Source organism: Topomyia yanbarensis, chromosome 2 (assembly GCF_030247195.1).
Source record: "Topomyia yanbarensis strain Yona2022 chromosome 2, ASM3024719v1, whole genome shotgun sequence".
NCBI classification, from domain to species: domain Eukaryota; kingdom Metazoa; phylum Arthropoda; class Insecta; order Diptera; family Culicidae; genus Topomyia; species Topomyia yanbarensis.
Genome location: NC_080671.1, coordinates 130,851,064 through 130,873,148, shown reverse-complemented (window position 1 = coordinate 130,873,148; position 22,085 = coordinate 130,851,064). Strand labels below are relative to the sequence as shown.

The 22,085-nt window shown below is 37.0% G+C and overlaps 1 protein-coding gene across 1 annotated transcript in view; it reads left to right on the top strand.

The window, feature by feature from the left end:
- Positions 1 to 22,085, top strand: part of LOC131679754 (protein dimmed) — a 155,574-nt gene that overhangs the window by 22,689 nt on the left and 110,800 nt on the right. Inside the window, exon 2 of the mRNA XM_058960499.1 lies at positions 21,320 to 21,354. The gene's annotated coding sequence lies outside the window, so the exon portion shown is untranslated. The remainder of the gene's footprint in view (positions 1 to 21,319; positions 21,355 to 22,085) is intronic.

Here is a 22,085-nt window from a genome sequence, read left to right as displayed (position 1 = left end):
TTGGACTAAATTCATCTACGCACTTTGCAGGACTTTAATTAAAGTATTTATACCCACTTACATTTTTTATGCAATCACTTTAACAATCAGAAATATCCTGTATTCAACGATGCACAAAAATCAAATCAAAAGTTGCAAAAACACACTTATTGTCGTTTGAGCATCATGCCACCATTATTATTATTTTCGATGCTCTACACGACAACACTGATATTAGCTCGCGTAGTGCTTTCGAATTCGATAACAGAGGGGGGTCGGGTTTACCCAACGGTCGGATTTGTCCCACCTTACCCTACATATATTTTCATCCTGAAAATTTTAATTTCGTCGTGTTCCTCAAATATTTTTACATAAAAAACACTTCTAATCTCAATATAATTCGAGCCAATCTCGAGATACATCGTTTTGAAGGAATTTTTTTTGAAAAATTTGCGCATTTTGCCATATAAAAATCCATTTTTATCGACAAATATTGAGAAAATCTTATGATTGTCATTAAAACCGGCCCTGATCTGCTAGATAAGGGCGTCCAAAGAAGTTAGGAAGAACACCTGATGGCGATCATCAAGGCAGTAATCCCGATGATGACCCGAACATTAGGGTGTCCCAAAATGACATCATGTTAAAAAAGTCATCGGGCTCACTTCTAAAATGAAAGGTTAGGGTGTTAGCATCACTTCCTTCTTCGGAGTGAATTTGCTAAAACGCTTTCTACTGGTGGCGAATTTTGATTTTTTGAAAAATGGGCCGATTTTGGATAAAATTTCAAATTTATGCCTGTTAAAGTGGTCCTGAACTATCTTAGATTTTTTTCAGCATTTTTTGTCCGGAGATCCAAATGGAGAAGTTTGATTAGTTGGTTTGTACAAATTCTGAATTATAAGAGCGGCAGAATCTTTAAAACTTAGTAAAAGGTGAAATTTTTGGTGCTTTCAGTATTTTTTCTTCAAAACTGGGTATTTACAAAATTTTAAAGGTGTAGAAAACACTTTATGTAGTTAAGCCGAATACAGGGGCGTAATTTTGCAGAAGAAAGTGTATAGCTACGGCTAATGGGGTATGAGTTATTTAAGTTTTTGTTGGATAAACTTTGACATTTTTAGCAATTCATCAAAAATAATGCTGTTCCAAAAAGTAAATCAGCTCAAATGTGCTTTGACCACACATTGTTTTTCGGAAAATAGAAGGAAAATTATGAAAAATGACGTTTTCTGTACGTCATTAGTATGTCAGGACGAAGTTTAATGAGCATCTGATGATTTTTTTGGAACTTAAATTATAAAAATAATGATAACTTTGCTAATGACGCCAAGTCTCTAATTATTTTTTGAAGAGTTAATTCTCCATAATTACTTCTAGGAGGCATCTTCAATAAGATAATTGTGTCTGAAGATGCGCTGTATTCTGTTGTAAATTTTTTTCGATCATATTTGCCCCAAATTTGACTATTTCGGAATTATGTGATCTAAACAGTAAATATCAGTAAAATTTCAACACTCACCTCACTCTTCTGCATTCTTCTCCACTTTAAAGTTCCTAACATGGAAATAAGACCTTATTTACAAAATGTGAACACGCCAATCATTCAGCCTTCAAATATACGCCATAACTTGCCATTAACTCGACATATTTGTTTAATTTTAGTGATTTTAAACCGGCTAGGTATACAAAATAATTTTAAAAAAAGCGTCAAATGCACATAAAAACAGATTCTGATGTAATAGAGACAAGTGAAAAACGCCATTTTTCATCATTTTCCTTCTATTTTCCGAAAAATATTATGCGGACTAAGCACACTTAAGTTGTTTTATTTTGTAGAACAGTGTTATTTTTGATGAATATTATAGAATGTCAAAAGGTTATTTAACAAAAACTTAAATAACGCATACCCCATTGGTCGTAGCTATAGACTTAGACCCCAGTATTCGGCTCAACTGTATAAAGTGTTTTCTATACTTTTAAAATTTTGTAGATACCCAGTTTTGAAGAAAAACTACTAAAAACATAAAAAATTCACTTTTTATTAAGTTTTAATGGCTCTGCCGCTCTTACAATTCAAAATTTGTACAAACAAACTATCCAAACTTCTCCATTAGGACCTAAAATAAAATAAAAAAAATGCTGAAAAAAATCTAAGGTCGTTCAGGAGCACTTCAAGAGGCATGCATTTGAAATTTTACCCAAAATCGGCCCATTTTTCAAAAAATCAAAATTCGCCACCAGTAGGGAGCATTTTAGCAAATTCACTCCGAAGAAGAAAGTGCACCAAATACCCTAACCTTTCATTTAAGAAGTGAGCCCGATGACTTTTTTAACATGATGTCATTTTGGGACACCCTACCGAACATGTGCGACGACAATAGGGATATGAATGATCCTCATGATACAGTTGGCGTGGATGCAAATATTTCCACGATGCGAAAACGGATCTCCGCGCGTGCGGGATCGGATAGACTTTTAGCATTAATCGTTTAATATTTTTATATTTTACATCATGTAAATATATAAAAGACCAACGGCTCCGTAAAGCTAACGCCTTGAGCCGTGTCAAATAAACGAATTAAAAAAAAGAGATAGGGGCGTGCGCCACCGCGCCACTCTGTCGATTACAGGTAAAAAATGTCGGCGCGATGACCATTTTTTTAACTGAAATCACCTCTACTGCTAGAGGCAAAACAAAAACGTAGCTTTTCGTAATTTCTCGTGCACTTCACAATAAATTATGTGTGAACTCAGTATACCAAAGTTGGATTGTTGTCATTGTGCGCTTACGATTTTATATGAAAAATTGGGTTTTTATCGCTGGTCTGGTCTGTATCGATAAAATAAATTGCACAAAAAGAAAAACTAACACCGTGACATCAATTCGTCGAACAGTGTCGATTGATTGATTAGACTTAGAAATTTGTTGAAAGCTCCAGCAGTTTCTTTGCCTATTGTATATAACAAGCGTAAAAATATGGTCAGTTAGCAACGGGCTGAAGCCTGGGACTAACATTTAAAGTGCCCGTCCAACAAAATGCAAATGAATGGGTGAGCGTCACAACATGGAGGTTGTTTATGTATTAAGGGATTCTTGGAACGGCGATGTTCGTGGAATGGGGTAAAACTGCTCTGCAGGATAACAGTAATAGCAGCTGAGCGTTTGTATGCTGTGTCTTTCGCCTGCGTCCATGCAGACAGAAATGCTGCAGAATCTTAAGATGAAAAATACAATAGGGTTGTATCAGTGCACCAAGCAGATTCATTCATCATCTTGGAATACTGCCACAGCGTGGGAGCGAGAAGGTCACAAGCTTTATCTAGAACAAATGTGGTTAATTTCCTGCTTCGGAACGTTGTTGAAAAGCCGATGACCTTGACAAATTGAAAGTGTTGAATTTTCTTTCTAATTTTAAAGAGCTTATCAACGATGCCTTTTTTGAAAAAAAAAATTCGTTAAATACTAAATATCTAATTTAAAATGTGGAAAAATCCCTAAATTATTACATTTTTGCACTTTTCATGTTTCGGATTCTTTCTGGAAATATGTTTAAATTTCGTTCTGATCTTTCTGGTTCAACTGTTCCTTTTTCTTTATGATGCCAGAATGATTCCCAAAAACAGCACGCATGTCCAACTGAAATTTCAATATAAATTCTAGAACTAACGCCCAAGCAAAATGAAACAAAGTTCAACACCGTCAACTCTTTGACTCTGCTACGATGGCTCGCTGAAATCTCTGGCCAAATATTTATCCTTCGCGACCATCCAAACCTCCCCTTCAGACAGACATACATATCGGTATATGAACGGATCATCGTCCGACCCACTTCAGAGTGTTGCCCTTTAGGGATGAGCATACCGTGAAAGTTTGCGTCACTCCCCCCATACACTGTACCTCGGAAAACGCTCCTCGTTTGCCGCTAAAGTTTGTTGTGAGTGTGACCAAGAACATCAAAGCTAATTTACTGTTTTTCAGTTCCATCCCGTACAGCTGAAAGCAAGCAACAGCTTGCTGTAGCCGGAAAGAATGCTCAAGTATGCGGTCGTGTGTTTAAGCATGAGAGGATCTAGATGGGGGTTGGCGGAGATAAAGATAAAGAACACGAAAAAAGCGAATTGCTAGAATGATGATTCGCACGCTTTTCCATCTCAACTCGTTCTGGTTGAAGGTGTTATACGATTTAACATTTAGTGGACACGTGCAACATAAGAAATAATTTACTGTCAATGGTTCGGTACAGTTTTTTCACTAGAATCTATGCAGCAGTCTTCTGATAAAAGATCAGTTAACATTTTCCCGACCGCAGTATTTCAAAACATCCATCTAAAAATCAATGTCGACATAATAGAAGATATAAAATTTGATCCATATAATCGAACAATTGATCCGGTAAACAGTCTTTCCGTCCTTTTATCCATCATCAAATAACGACAGTTGATGTATTGACAAGCCACTCTTGTCGAGCAGGCGTGTTTCTTAAAATGATATCGTGTGGGTGGTCGCTGATATACCGGCGATATCGCAAAGTCAAGTATCGAGAATAAATGTGTAATCTTGACACACGAAAACACATAGGCGCTCAAAGGCTGCTGCTAGGCGTGGAAACCGTACTTTGCTCTGCTCTAGCTCGTCGTATTTCACTGATGACGGATCACAAAGCAAGCGGAATTTGGCTAAACTCGTTCGACATATTTGTGCCGCACATCCGTATCACAATCGCACATCGGTCACGAATCTGTTCGACACTCAAAGGACTCTGGTGAATTTGAGCCTGTCTGCCAGAAGGTAGATGGGTAGCACATCATATTTAGTTGGAATGATGTATGAATGAACTAGGGCTGCTGCCTTTCAATCTATCTATCTCCATCGATTGCCTGACTTTTTGCGTTCGTTCGTTCTTCCGACTGGCTTTCAATTTTCCGTCCCCCTTTTTGATCACCAGTTGCCGACTGCCAATCGACAGCTCTAGGCAAAAATGACTTTTCCAAATTTGACTCTCGTCGCTTCAAGTTCATATCTTTTGATACACATCGGTGAAAGCATCCAAACACCACCAGGGAAAGGAAGAAACACCGTGTGCCATAAACATGGTCCACATGAGGAGTAATCTGAGAATCATTCTTTCGCAAACATACACTGTATTAGTAGTTTGCAGATCTTGGTAGGGCTCTTTGCCGGCGCTAGTTCGAAATGAAAAATTAATTTCAGGAATTGTTTCAATACACTGATCACTTCGCACACCAGGCATAGGAAATTATTGTCATTTAAATCGATATATTGTATTAATTTCAAAGTAAAAATTTAAAATCTTATATAATTGTGCAAATAGTACCTAATGTTTGATAACTTTTTTTTAAGTAAAATGACTTAGACATGTGCGCTATTCTGCAAAATGTTGAATAAGATTTCATCTATAAAATAAAAATTTTCAAGTGTAAGGTGTCAAAAATGGCGGCTCCAGCATAAGGTGTTTTGAATACCAACCTCATCTGCGGGGACGATATAGGTCGCAATTCGTCGTCTACAAGCAGCAAACCAAAACGATCTTGAAGATTACATTCCGTAGAGGCGCCCCAACCTAAACAAACATGTAAATTTGATATAGAAATAGTTAATGATCAAAATATTGCGATTTTGTAGGTTACAGCGCCCGAGAATGTTGTCTTCTTTTCGGCGGGCAAAACCCGAAGTTGATTGGTTGAGTGGTTCAAAAACGAGAATGCCCGCAGATTCGAAAAATTATTAACAAGCGACAACTTCAATACCTGGGGTGGCATTCCGCATCTCGATTCGAGTGACTCGATTTGAAACGTTTTAAAGTCGTTTCATCTAGATTGCGGCATTACGTATCGCATTCGACCAAGCGTTCAAGATTGTTAGATTGCGGTACTAGATTTCGACTGCCTGTTCGAGCGCAAACTGTCAAACAAGAGTATACACTGAGAAAAATATTTTTTTATTCTGCTACGAATAAGTGTCATAAAACCAACTTTGGTAAAATATAGGAATTGTTTTAATTTATTTAGTTTTTAGTTGCTGTTATCGAAATATATATGGATAAGTTTCGCAAATATAACATTTTTTCTAGTACACAATAGGGGTGAGAGCTTTGAAACAAAATCGATGTTGTCAAACATCGATCCAAAAAGATCCGATGTAATATAGAAATACGTTTTGTTTCCTTTTATGTACGAAAAATAAATTTACTATATAAAAATAAATATACTATATAAAACAATTGGTAAAAAAACGAATCATTTCGTTTCATTCATAAAAAATAGTTTAGACATCGATGATAACTTTTATGCACCGTAATCAACGTCAGATTTACAAATAAAATTTAAGTTCATTCCAAATTTTTTTCCTGCATTCTTTAGCTAAAAATATTTTTATTTTTTTTAAATGAAAATTTGGTATTTTTGTTATGGCTGAATATAATATTTACTTAAAGATATGAGCTTTCAACTTTTGAAGTTAGAAAAATTGAACATTTTTCAATCGCTGATAGCTCGGAAAGTATTTGATGCATGGAAAAAAATATTAAATATAAAAAGTTGCATTTTCGTATGAACTAGCCGGAAAAATTGAGAATTTTTTTAAAAGTTGGATCAATTTTTTTGCTTATTTTTTCTTTAAATAATAAAAATCATGTTAAAAATATTGTGAAAAAATTTTGCAGCGGATCTCAAAATGTTTTGCGAGATATTACAATTGGGTCATTAAGCTATATATAGTTTTCCGTTCCATTCGATAAATTTTAGGTCCAATATACATAATATAGCATCATTTAATTTTTTTTTTAAATGAACCTTATGTAAACATAGACAATCATACATAGTAAAACTGCGGTTGTTTTCATCTGGTCTATCAAGACAACACCCAAAATGAAAAAAACTATATACATTGAATAGAGTTTATGTCAAATAAAAATAACCCTGTGGGAAAACCAAGAAAACATGTATTCATTTTTTCTGACAGGGCATCACTTGTCGTGAAATTCGATATGTCAAATGCTTCTGATAGTGTCAAATCTAGACTGTCAACATATTTCTTTATTTTAAATTTAAATTTTATTTTCACGTTTCCTGAGTTGGAAAAAAACATTGTTGAAATCACGAAAATTAGCTTTATCGATATATGAAATTAAAAAAAAAGATTTTTTTCTCATTTAATGGCCCAATTATAACATTAAAAAGGGCAATTTTACATTGAACGCCATGTTATGGGCCAGCTTTAATTGGAATATCTCGTTAAGTAATAAGGTTCTCAATATAATTATAAATGTTTTCATAGAATAAAAAACTTATTAGTCCAAGTTTGTTTTTTCAATATGTTTCTAACATTTGCAGAATTCATAACATAAATAACAAAAAAATTGTATTAGATTTTTATTGGTGAGCTCATTCGAAAACACTCTTTTTATTATTAATATTTTTTCCGTGCAACTAAGAGTTTCCGATTTATCAGTGGTTGAAAAATGGTCCAATTCATAAAATTCAAATACTCTTTACTTGAAAACAATGAATCGCATTTAGCCAAAACAAAAAAATAGATGTCAAATGTTTTGTGCTAAGAATGCAAGAATTTTTTTGGTAGGAATAAAACTTATGGTTGTAAATTTGACGTGGACTAACCTGTACATTAAATATGTAAAACTACTCAACTTTTCGTTCATCAAGATGCCATTGTTTCAGTTCGTGAATTAGACGAAACGAACTATTTACAATGCACGAAAATGCTCCGTTGCAGAAAACGAGTAATGATTTTGTTCATCGCATGATAATTTTAAGACTTTTTTCAGTGTAAACAAAATTGCAGTTTATTTTGTTTTTTTGTCCGATGAGCGTCAAATTCACAGAATAAAAATCTATCAAATAGCAATTAGACAAGTCAAGGTGTCTTCACTTTGCTCCATCGATTTGTTTTAACACATTTTTATTTGTTTTAGTGTTTCGGATTCTCCTCGTCAGTAACTAGCACCAACTGGGTGTCTAGTTAGACGATGTATCTAAGCTAGTACCCAAATTAGCACTAATTAGACACTAAAATCCAAAAAGTCACACGTCTTGTGTGAACACTAAACAACTGGCTTATACCGAGTGATGTCTCGATAGTAAGCACAGAAGTTCTGTTTGCCGACGAAGAATATGAACCGAAACTGTCTTGTGGTTTGAAGACCCAAACGCCTGAAATTATGCAAATACCCAAAGGGAAAATTTTGGACGATGCCAAATTTTTTTTTTGTGCATAAGGGCACATACCTTACATAAAGTACGGTTTTTTGTTTTAGTGTTTCGGATTCTCCTCGTCAGTAACTAGCACCAACTGGGTGTCTAGTTAGTCGATGTATCTAAGCTAGTACCCAAATTAGCACTAGTTAGACACTAAAATCCAAAAAGTCACACGTCTTGTGTGAACACTAAACAACTGGCTTATACCGAGTGATGTCTCGATAGTAAGCACAGAAGTTCTGTTTGCCGACGAAGAATATGAACCGAAACTGTCTTGTGGTTTGAAGACCCAAACGCCTGAAATTATGCAAATCCCCAAAGGGAAAATTTTGGACGATGCCAAATTTTTTTTTGTGCATAAGGGCACATACCTTACATAAAGTACGGTTTTTTGTTTTAGTGTTTCGGATTCTCCTCGTCAGTAACTAGCACCAACTGGGTGTCTAGTTAGACGATGTATCTAAGCTAGTACCCAAATTAGCACTAGTTAGACACTAAAATCCAAAAAGTCACACGTCTTGTGTGAACACTAAACAACTGGCTTATACCGAGTGATGTCTCGATAGTAAGCACAGAAGTTCTGTTTGCCGACGAAGAATATGAACCGAAACTGTCTTGTGGTTTGAAGACCCAAACGCCTGAAATTATGCAAATCCCCAAAGGGAAAATTTTGGACGATGCCAAATTTTTTTTTTTTGTGCATAAGGGCACATACCTTACATAAAGTACGGTTTTTTGTTTTAGTGTTTCGGATTCTCCTCGTCAGTAACTAGCACCAACTGGGTGTCTAGTTAGACGATGTATCTAAGCTAGTACCCAAATTAGCACTAGTTAGACACTAAAATCCAAAAAGTCACACGTCTTGTGTGAACACTAAACAACTGGCTTATACCGAGTGATGTCTCGATAGTAAGCACAGAAGTTCTGTTTGCCGACGAAGAATATGAACCGAAACTGTCTTGTGGTTTGAAGACCCAAACGCCTGAAATTATGCAAATCCCCAAAGGGAAAATTTTGGACGATGCCAATTTTTTTTTTTTTTGTGCATAAGGGCACATACCTTACATAAAGTACGGTTTTTTGTTTTAGTGTTTCGGATTCTCCTCGTCAGTAACTAGCACCAACTGGGTGTCTAGTTAGACGATGTATCTAAGCTAGTACCCAAATTAGCACTAGTTAGACACTAAAATCCAAAAAGTCACACATCTTGTGTGAACACTAAACAACTGGCTTATACCGAGTGATGTCTCGATAGTAAGCACAGAAGTTCTGTTTGCCGACGAAGAATATGAACCGAAACTGTCTTGTGGTTTGAAGACCCAAACGCCTGAAATTATGCAAATCCCCAAAGGGAAAATTTTGGACGATGCCAAATTTTTTTTTTGTGCATAAGGGCACATACCTTACATAAAGTACGGTTTTTTGTTTTAGTGTTTCGGATTCTCCTCGTCAGTAACTAGCACCAACTGGGTGTCTAGTTAGACGATGTATCTAAGCTAGTACCCAAATTAGCACTAGTTAGACACTAAAATCCAAAAAGTCACACGTCTTGTGTGAACACTAAACAACTGGCTTATACCGAGTGATGTCTCGATAGTAAGCACAGAAGTTCTGTTTGCCGACGAAGAATATGAACCGAAACTGTCTTGTGGTTTGAAGACCCAAACGCCTGAAATTATGCAAATCCCCAAAGGGAAAATTTTGGACGATGCCAAATTTTTTTTTTGTGCATAAGGGCACATACCTTACATAAAGTACGGTTTTTTGTTTTAGTGTTTCGGATTCTCCTCGTCAGTAACTAGCACCAACTGGGTGTCTAGTTAGTCGATGTATCTAAGCTAGTACCCAAATTAGCACTAGTTAGACACTAAAATCCAAAAAGTCACACGTCTTGTGTGAACACTAAACAACTGGCTTATACCGAGTGATGTCTCGATAGTAAGCACAGAAGTTCTGTTTGCCGACGAAGAATATGAACCGAAACTGTCTTGTGGTTTGAAGACCCAAACGCCTGAAATTATGCAAATCCCCAAAGGGAAAATTTTGGACGATGCCAAATTTTTTTTTTTGTGCATAAGGGCACATACCTTACATAAAGTACGGTTTTTTGTTTTAGTGTTTCGGATTCTCCTCGTCAGTAACTAGCACCAACTGGGTGTCTAGTTAGACGATGTATCTAAGCTAGTACCCAAATTAGCACTAGTTAGACACTAAAATCCAAAAAGTCACACATCTTGTGTGAACACTAAACAACTGGCTTATACCGAGTGATGTCTCGATAGTAAGCACAGAAGTTCTGTTTGCCGACGAAGAATATGAACCGAAACTGTCTTGTGGTTTGAAGACCCAAACGCCTGAAATTATGCAAATCCCCAAAGGGAAAATTTTGGACGATGCCAAATTTTTTTTTTTGTGCATAAGGGCACATACCTTACATAAAGTACGGTTTTTTGTTTTAGTGTTTCGGATTCTCCTCGTCAGTAACTAGCACCAACTGGGTGTCTAGTTAGACGATGTATCTAAGCTAGTACCCAAATTAGCACTAGTTAGACACTAAAATCCAAAAAGTCACACGTCTTGTGTGAACACTAAACAACTGGCTTATACCGAGTGATGTCTCGATAGTAAGCACAGAAGTTCTGTTTGCCGACGAAGAATATGAACCGAAACTGTCTTGTGGTTTGAAGACCCAAACGCCTGAAATTATGCAAATCCCCAAAGGGAAAATTTTGGACGATGCCAAATTTTTTTTTTTTGTGCATAAGGGCACATACCTTACATAAAGTACGGTTTTTTGTTTTAGTGTTTCGGATTCTCCTCGTCAGTAACTAGCACCAACTGGGTGTCTAGTTAGACGATGTATCTAAGCTAGTACCCAAATTAGCACTAGTTAGACACTAAAATCCAAAAAGTCACACGTCTTGTGTGAACACTAAACAACTGGCTTATACCGAGTGATGTCTCGATAGTAAGCACAGAAGTTCTGTTTGCCGACGAAGAATATGAACCGAAACTGTCTTGTGGTTTGAAGACCCAAACGCCTGAAATTATGCAAATCCCCAAAGGGAAAATTTTGGACGATGCCAAATTTTTTTTTTGTGCATAAGGGCACATACCTTACATAAAGTACGGTTTTTTGTTTTAGTGTTTCGGATTCTCCTCGTCAGTAACTAGCACCAACTGGGTGTCTAGTTAGACGATGTATCTAAGCTAGTACCCAAATTAGCACTAGTTAGACACTAAAATCCAAAAAGTCACACGTCTTGTGTGAACACTAAACAACTGGCTTATACCGAGTGATGTCTCGATAGTAAGCACAGAAGTTCTGTTTGCCGACGAAGAATATGAACCGAAACTGTTTTGTGGTTTGAAGACCCAAACGCCTGAAATTATGCAAATCCCCAAAGGGAAAATTTTGGACGATGCCAATTTTTTTTTTGTGCATAAGGGCACATACCTTACATAAAGTACGGTTTTTTGTTTTAGTGTTTCGGATTCTCCTCGTCAGTAACTAGCACCAACTGGGTGTCTAGTTAGACGATGTATCTAAGCTAGTACCCAAATTAGCACTAGTTAGACACTAAAATCCAAAAAGTCACACGTCTTGTGTGAACACTAAACAACTGGCTTATACCGAGTGATGTCTCGATAGTAAGCACAGAAGTTCTGTTTGCCGACGAAGAATATGAACCGAAACTGTCTTGTGGTTTGAAGACCCAAACGCCTGAAATTATGCAAATCCCCAAAGGGAAAATTTTGGACGATGCCAATTTATTTTTTTTTGTGCATAAGGGCACATACCTTACATAAAGTACGGTTTTTTGTTTTAGTGTTTCGGATTCTCCTCGTCAGTAACTAGCACCAACTGGGTGTCTAGTTAGACGATGTATCTAAGCTAGTACCCAAATTAGCACTAGTTAGACACTAAAATCCAAAAAGTCACACGTCTTGTGTGAACACTAAACCGTACTTTATGTAAGGTATGTGCCCTTATGCACAAAAAAAAAATTTGGCATCGTCCAAAATTTTCCCTTTGGGGATTTGCATAATTTCAGGCGTTTGGGTCTTCAAACCACAAGACAGTTTCGGTTCATATTCTTCGTCGGCAAACAGAACTTCTGTGCTTACTATCGAGACATCACTCGGTATAAGCCAGTTGTTTAGTGTTCACACAAGACGTGTGACTTTTTGGATTTTAGTGTCTAACTAGTGCTAATTTGGGTACTAGCTTAGATACATCGTCTAACTAGACACCCAGTTGGTGCTAGTTACTGACGAGGAGAATCCGAAACACTAAAACAAAAAACCGTACTTTATGTAAGGTATGTGCCCTTATGCACAAAAAAAAAATTGGCATCGTCCAAAATTTTCCCTTTGGGGATTTGCATAATTTCAGGCGTTTGGGTCTTCAAACCACAAGACAGTTTTGGTTCATATTCTTCGTCGGCAAACAGAACTTCTGTGCTTACTATCGAGACATCACTCGGTATAAGCCAGTTGTTTAGTGTTCACACAAGACGTGTGACTTTTTGGATTTTAGTGTCTAACTAGTTCTAATTTGGGTACTAGCTTAGATACATCGTCTAACTAGACACCCAGTTGGTGCTAGTTACTGACGAGGAGAATCCGAAACACTAAAACAAAAAACCGTACTTTATGTAAGGTATGTGCCCTTATGCACAAAAAAAAAATTTGGCATCGTCCAAAATTTTCCCTTTGGGGATTTGCATAATTTCAGGCGTTTGGGTCTTCAAACCACAAGACAGTTTCGGTTCATATTCTTCGTCGGCAAACAGAACTTCTGTGCTTACTATCGAGACATCACTCGGTATAAGCCAGTTGTTTAGTGTTCACACAAGACGTGTGACTTTTTGGATTTTAGTGTCTAACTAGTGCTAATTTGGGTACTAGCTTAGATACATCGTCTAACTAGACACCCAGTTGGTGCTAGTTACTGACGAGGAGAATCCGAAACACTAAAACAAAAAACCGTACTTTATGTAAGGTATGTGCCCTTATGCACAAAAAAAAAAAATTTGGCATCGTCCAAAATTTTCCCTTTGGGGATTTGCATAATTTCAGGCGTTTGGGTCTTCAAACCACAAGACAGTTTCGGTTCATATTCTTCGTCGGCAAACAGAACTTCTGTGCTTACTATCGAGACATCACTCGGTATAAGCCAGTTGTTTAGTGTTCACACAAGACGTGTGACTTTTTGGATTTTAGTGTCTAACTAGTGCTAATTTGGGTACTAGCTTAGATACATCGTCTAACTAGACACCCAGTTGGTGCTAGTTACTGACGAGGAGAATCCGAAACACTAAAACAAAAAACCGTACTTTATGTAAGGTATGTGCCCTTATGCACAAAAAAAAAAATTTGGCATCGTCCAAAATTTTCCCTTTGGGGATTTGCATAATTTCAGGCGTTTGGGTCTTCAAACCACAAGACAGTTTCGGTTCATATTCTTCGTCGGCAAACAGAACTTCTGTGCTTACTATCGAGACATCACTCGGTATAAGCCAGTTGTTTAGTGTTCACACAAGACGTGTGACTTTTTGGATTTTAGTGTCTAACTAGTGCTAATTTGGGTACTAGCTTAGATACATCGTCTAACTAGACACCCAGTTGGTGCTAGTTACTGACGAGGAGAATCCGAAACACTAAAACAAAAAACCGTACTTTATGTAAGGTATGTGCCCTTATGCACAAAAAAAAAAAATTTGGCATCGTCCAAAATTTTCCCTTTGGGGATTTGCATAATTTCAGGCGTTTGGGTCTTCAAACCACAAGACAGTTTCGGTTCATATTCTTCGTCGGCAAACAGAACTTCTGTGCTTACTATCGAGACATCACTCGGTATAAGCCAGTTGTTTAGTGTTCACACAAGACGTGTGACTTTTTGGATTTTAGTGTCTAACTAGTGCTAATTTGGGTACTAGCTTAGATACATCGTCTAACTAGACACCCAGTTGGTGCTAGTTACTGACGAGGAGAATCCGAAACACTAAAACAAAAAACCGTACTTTATGTAAGGTATGTGCCCTTATGCACAAAAAAAAATTTGGCATCGTCCAAAATTTTCCCTTTGGGGATTTGCATAATTTCAGGCGTTTGGGTCTTCAAACCACAAGACAGTTTCGGTTCATATTCTTCGTCGGCAAACAGAACTTCTGTGCTTACTATCGAGACATCACTCGGTATAAGCCAGTTGTTTAGTGTTCACACAAGACGTGTGACTTTTTGGATTTTAGTGTCTAACTAGTGCTAATTTGGGTACTAGCTTAGATACATCGTCTAACTAGACACCCAGTTGGTGCTAGTTACTGACGAGGAGAATCCGAAACACTAAAACAAAAAACCGTACTTTATGTAAGGTATGTGCCCTTATGCACAAAAAAAAAATTTGGCATCGTCCAAAATTTTCCCTTTGGGGATTTGCATAATTTCAGGCGTTTGGGTCTTCAAACCACAAGACAGTTTCGGTTCATATTCTTCGTCGGCAAACAGAACTTCTGTGCTTACTATCGAGACATCACTCGGTATAAGCCAGTTGTTTAGTGTTCACACAAGACGTGTGACTTTTTGGATTTTAGTGTCTAACTAGTGCTAATTTGGGTACTAGCTTAGATACATCGTCTAACTAGACACCCAGTTGGTGCTAGTTACTGACGAGGAGAATCCGAAACACTAAAACAAAAAACCGTACTTTATGTAAGGTATGTGCCCTTATGCACAAAAAAAAAATTTGGCATCGTCCAAAATTTTCCCTTTGGGGATTTGCATAATTTCAGGCGTTTGGGTCTTCAAACCACAAGACAGTTTCGGTTCATATTCTTCGTCGGCAAACAGAACTTCTGTGCTTACTATCGAGACATCACTCGGTATAAGCCAGTTGTTTAGTGTTCACACAAGACGTGTGACTTTTTGGATTTTAGTGTCTAACTAGTGCTAATTTGGGTACTAGCTTAGATACATCGTCTAACTAGACACCCAGTTGGTGCTAGTTACTGACGAGGAGAATCCGAAACACTAAAACAAAAAACCGTACTTTATGTAAGGTATGTGCCCTTATGCACAAAAAAAATTTTGGCATCGTCCAAAATTTTCCCTTTGGGGATTTGCATAATTTCAGGCGTTTGGGTCTTCAAACCACAAGACAGTTTCGGTTCATATTCTTCGTCGGCAAACAGAACTTCTGTGCTTACTATCGAGACATCACTCGGTATAAGCCAGTTGTTTAGTGTTCACACAAGACGTGTGACTTTTTGGATTTTAGTGTCTAACTAGTGCTAATTTGGGTACTAGCTTAGATACATCGTCTAACTAGACACCCAGTTGGTGCTAGTTACTGACGAGGAGAATCCGAAACACTAAAACAAAAAACCGTACTTTATGTAAGGTATGTGCCCTTATGCACAAAAAAAAAATTTGGCATCGTCCAAAATTTTCCCTTTGGGGATTTGCATAATTTCAGGCGTTTGGGTCTTCAAACCACAAGACAGTTTCGGTTCATATTCTTCGTCGGCAAACAGAACTTCTGTGCTTACTATCGAGACATCACTCGGTATAAGCCAGTTGTTTAGTGTTCACACAAGACGTGTGACTTTTTGGATTTTAGTGTCTAACTAGTGCTAATTTGGGTACTAGCTTAGATACATCGTCTAACTAGACACCCAGTTGGTGCTAGTTACTGACGAGGAGAATCCGAAACACTAAAACAAAAAACCGTACTTTATGTAAGGTATGTGCCCTTATGCACAAAAAAAAAATTTGGCATCGTCCAAAATTTTCCCTTTGGGAATTTGCATAATTTCAGGCGTTTGGGTCTTCAAACCACAAGACAGTTTCGGTTCATATTCTTCGTCGGCAAACAGAACTTCTGTGCTTACTATCGAGACATCACTCGGTATAAGCCAGTTGTTTAGTGTTCACACAAGACGTGTGACTTTTTGGATTTTAGTGTCTAACTAGTGCTAATTTGGGTACTAGCTTAGATACATCGTCTAACTAGACACCCAGTTGGTGCTAGTTACTGACGAGGAGAATCCGAAACACTAAAACAAAAAACCGTACTTTATGTAAGGTATGTGCCCTTATGCACAAAAAAAAAAAATTTGGCATCGTCCAAAATTTTCCCTTTGGGGATTTGCATAATTTCAGGCGTTTGGGTCTTCAAACCACAAGACCGTTTCGGTTCATATTCTTCGTCGGCAAACAGAACTTCTGTGCTTACTATCGAGACATCACTCGGTATAAGCCAGTTGTTTAGTGTTCACACAAGATGTGACTTTTTGGATTTTAGTGTCTAACTAGTGCTAATTTGGGTACTAGCTTAGATACATCGTCTAACTAGACACCCAGTTGGTGCTAGTTACTGACGAGGAGAATCCGAAACACTAAAACAAAAAACCGTACTTTATGTAAGGTATGTGCCCTTATGCACAAAAAAAAAATTTGGCATCGTCCAAAATTTTCCCTTTGGGGATTTGCATAATTTCAGGCGTTTGGGTCTTCAAACCACAAGACAGTTTCGGTTCATATTCTTCGTCGGCAAACAGAACTTCTGTGCTTACTATCGAGACATCACTCGGTATAAGCCAGTTGTTTAGTGTTCACACAAGACGTGTGACTTTTTGGATTTTAGTGTCTAACTAGTGCTAATTTGGGTACTAGCTTAGATACATCGTCTAACTAGACACCCAGTTGGTGCTAGTTACTGACGAGGAGAATCCGAAACACTAAAACAAAAAACCGTACTTTATGTAAGGTATGTGCCCTTATGCACAAAAAAAAATTTGGCATCGTCCAAAATTTTCCCTTTGGGGATTTGCATAATTTCAGGCGTTTGGGTCTTCAAACCACAAGACAGTTTCGGTTCATATTCTTCGTCGGCAAACAGAACTTCTGTGCTTACTATCGAGACATCACTCGGTATAAGCCAGTTGTTTAGTGTTCACACAAGACGTGTGACTTTTTGGATTTTAGTGTCTAACTAGTGCTAATTTGGGTACTAGCTTAGATACATCGTCTAACTAGACACCCAGTTGGTGCTAGTTACTGACGAGGAGAATCCGAAACACTAAAACAAAAAACCGTACTTTATGTAAGGTATGTGCCCTTATGCACAAAAAAAAAATTTTGGCATCGTCCAAAATTTTCCCTTTGGGGATTTGCATAACATTTTTATTATTACTTGGTGTAGGATAATTGATTATCAATATTTAGTAATACTTTTTCCAAAAAATGTATGTTCCTGATAGTGAAAATATATAAAACCTAAAGTATCTCAAAGTACGTGGGAGCGTTTTACACCTTTTGGTAATTTTATATCCTCTAAGTATTTCAATTGTTAATTGTTCAAATACATAATGCGAAATAAGGTCGAGTCGATAGAATTTTGATCGAATCGAGATGCGTATTGCCACCCCCGGTGTCTAGCGGAGGTCGATTCGATTGAAAGAATAGCGCTTTATGATCCTCAAAATTTTTCCTCCGTATGTGTCTTTTCGATTCAAGCGAATAATATTAAAATCGTGAAAGTTGAGGTATATTTCTGAAGGAAAATGCAAGTACATTACATTTCAAATTATTCGTTAAAATTTAAAAAGAATCGATTTTCGGAATAAAGTTTCTGCAATTCCACTGTAGAACAGTGATCAAATCCGTGACCTCATTTGATGAATTAGCCATCGAAATATATAATTGCTGCCTCGAGGATTTTTTTACTGTGGGGAAAAAAGTTGTCAGTTAAGAGTGCCCAGAATATTGAAAGTTGCGAAAATCCGGTCCACAATGTCGGAAAGTTTTGATGATCCAGCACTGGTTTCTTTCTCCGGCTGAGACATGGGATCACTTGAAATTTACAATGTCATGGAAAGTGCAAAGAACTCCTTTTATGAACTCAACTTTTTAAGACCAGAAGCTTCTTGCTAGGGTTATGCACCTTCTGGTCTTTGCAATGAAACTTAGAAGAGGAATGTTCCTCCTTTTTCTATTGCTTCTAGGCACAGCAAAATATGTTCCCCCTGGCGGTCATCAGAGTCGCATTCCTCAATAGACAAGTTAGTCTTTTAAACAGTCTACCTCGTGTTTCAGTAGACCAGTGCAAGTCTAACTTGAATTGGAAACGGCGCCATATATTTCAACCTGGTTCGCTGGTACGTAGACTCTGTACTCCAAATTAAAGTCCTATAGCCAGCAATATCCTTAACTTGTTTTAAACTCGATGTTTATGGATGTACCAAGTTTGTAGAACAATTTTTATAAATATATTTAAAACTGTTTTCATACATTGAATCAATAAAAGATGTTGGTTGGTAAAATCCGCAACACTTTCATGACAAAATGCATTGGCCTCAGACTATTCCAGCATTCTCTATTCAGAAATGGCATGAAGCAAAATCTGGCCAAAATAGTAGTTTTATTTCTTTATCTTTTTTTTTTATTTCGATTAATACACCGAAAAAATCCGTTCATAAATTCATGAAAAAACATCACAATTTCGTGATCAATTAAGCGATTTACGAAAATTGTGACCAAGTTCCTGAAATTATGGATAATAATCCTCGTATTCATGAAACAATGTGTTTTTAAAAAACTAGTTCGCGCTAAAATGTACCTGGCGTTACATTGCAATTTTTGGAATAGTTGTTCCCTGGACATGCTTAGTTTCTATTATGATTCTTGTTCATACACTGGTTTGTAGTATATTGTGAAGTCGGTCCGTTTCTTTTGAATAAATATACTAAACTCTTTGACGGTTTTAACGAATCTGTTTTATTGTCAGAAAATTAGTTTACACTTTACCTACGGGAGACATTTGAAGAGGAAAGAGATAGTACTATTTACGCGAAGGTTAGTAAGGGAGAGCTAATATAGCTCGCCTAATGGTGAAGGCCAAATGTATCGAATGCACCTTCGATTCGGGCATCGGCCTGTATAAAGCGACACTTGTTTGTCGCGCCAGTTTGTCGGTCTGTTTTATGCATATAAAACAAATCGATGACCAGCAAAGGTATGGGAATTGATGATACGTGGGATTCACATGTCACACCATTACCCTAAAGGAAAACATGAAAGATTACAAAAGATTTTATTTTCACTTCAATTTTTTTTTGATTCAATGTGGTGATATCTTGTATCCCTTCGCCCTAATAGAGAGGAAGACAGTTTGTATACTATTTTCATCTGCATTGTCACTTTATTAATCTTGAAATATGTACTACCTACTGTTTATTGTTTTTGTCAGTTATCGTTGCATTTGGTATGTTTAATTTTGTTATAATAAAAGGTCCATTATAAACGGGTTCTAGTTCGTGCCTGTTTTCTATTCTTAAATATACCTTATCTCCTAATTTTATGTCTGAAGGAATGATTCTATTGTTTGTCATGTTTGTTCTTTTGATTTTTCCTAGTTTTAACGTTTGCATGACGTTATTATGTGTGACTTCTAATCTGAATTTTATTTCTTTCTGATATGAATCTAAGTTATACAATGGTTCTATATTATTGTTGCAAAATTCAAAAGCATTAGTTTTATGACCAAAAATTAGTTCAAAGGCGTGAAATCGTGTTGTATGTTAGGTGTCGTATTATAAGAAAAGCAGTAAAAGGATAGCCATTCATTCCAATCATTTCTGCGCTCATTTCCAAATATCCTTAAGTACTCATTTAGACATTTATGGTTGCGTTCCAGAGCACTTATTGTTTGGGGATGGTATGCTGTTAAACATGTATGGTATACACGGAGGAGTTTGCATATTTCGTCAAATACTCCCTTGTATTCAGTATCCTGGTCTGTTTTGATACATTTCATGGGTCCAAATACAAGTATGCATTTTTCTACCACTGCTTTGGCAATTGTAGCAGGCACGATTTGAAAAAAAAAATCGGGTTTTCCATGAGAGTCTTTCTATGAGATCAAAACATTGGTGCACAGTGTAAAACGTCCCTCTTCGAATGACTCATCTCAAGCTGAATGGTAATCCGCAGTATTGATCTCTGACGAAATTTTGATGCCCGAAAAATTTCCTACTCGGTGACACCCGATTTCTGTTGTACGTCGCTGGAATTTAACAGCAGTTCAGTCACCCAGTGCGTCCCTTCGCATTATCCTCAGTGTCACCATCACATCAAATCGTTCTTTGCCTGTTCAGGCATCCTGCCCCATCGTGTTCCGACAAAAGAATCAACCCACCCGAAGTGACGATAGGGTAATGATTTAAATTTGAAAATATTACTCAATTTATCTCATTCTTCTTTCGCGTTCGCTCTTGTGGCATTTGATTGCGGCATTTTTCTTGATCCACGTGGCGTTTCGAGCATTTTTTACATTTTTATTTGTTGTGGGATTTTTTGTAAACGGACAATGTTCTACCCGGTTCTAAAGGACAATGGGAAAGCTAATCTTGCGACATCTAACGATATCGAGAAGATACTAATTTTGTTCAATGGATTGTTTCTTGGTTTATTTGTCTAGATTAGATATAAGTGACATTGAAGCTGTATTGGAATTAACAAAACAAATGAATGAATGATGAAGATCTGTCGAATGGTTAATTTGATTTATTTAAGTTAGTTAAGCACGAAAAATATAGGTGCGATAGGTGCGGGAGGTCAACTATTTTAATGCATCAACTGAACTGATTTGATATTAAGGAGATCCTCTTGTATAATTGTGCAAAAAGTACCTAATGCTTGATCATTTTTTTGAAGAAGTAAAATGACTTAGACCTATGCGCTATTCTGCAAAATGTTTATTAAGGTTTCATCTATAAAATTAAAATTTCCGAGTGTAAGGTGTCAAAAATGGCGTCCAAAATGTAAAACGGCAGTGTAGCTCACTGCAATTTTTTATAATTTGAGCGTAATTTGAGACGTCGAACAGAATACACGGCAAATAGCTCTCCAGTTGGTAACGAATGTTCAAATCATTTGGTACAATGAAATTATAATTAATCACGTAGAACATTTCTGTTACAGACCTCCAAGAAAACAATGATCTATCCATCAGTGTGGGTCCAAAATATTTGTATTCATTTTTTCAGCTATGTGTAATCTTTATATTCTTAGTAAATTTTCATTCTTATTTTACTTACAGACTCTCATCGGAAATGCTTCGTTGAACCTACATTGGTAAGGTACTCAGATCACTTTCAATGTTTTCTTGTTCATGTATTCTAGAAGACCAGTTCATAGCGTGCTAAAAGCAAGACACCCCAGCCCCCGATAAACCGACTCGTATCAGTCAAACCCCCGGGGTCCCACTGCCTGATGCAATTCCATCGGAAAGGCACCCCCATTGTTTTTCTTTCGGCTTTCCAATCACTTTATCAGTAATCGATGTTACAGTAAACACTGAAAGCATGCAGCGAAGCACAACTGTTCTATATATGTCATTGCACGGAAGTGGAAAGAGGGTTCACCGCAATGCGCTCGCACCGAGTGGTCTAGTTCTAACCCATATAACCATGCCACCGAATCTCCCTATCACTTTCCTCTGTTCACTCGAATCCAGCGGGGTAACGAACTCCGGTATTGGTACGTTTTGTTCGTGTACCGTCATCATTCGAAAGAATTATTGTGATTATTAATCAATCAATCAAACGGGAAACCATACCAGGGAAGAACATTTGTCAATTGCCATATCAGTTTGAAGCTCAGATTTTTTCTTGATTCTGGTTTATTGATTTCATTATATTCCGTTCTTTATTTCTCTATATGACTGAAAAGATAATTTAATAACTTTAAACACACTGCTATTTGAATAACCCATGTTACTCGAACTACGAATATTGTAATGAATCGAAACTACCGGTTGAACAGGCATGTATGTAATTATGATAAACAAAAGATGATGTTCATAA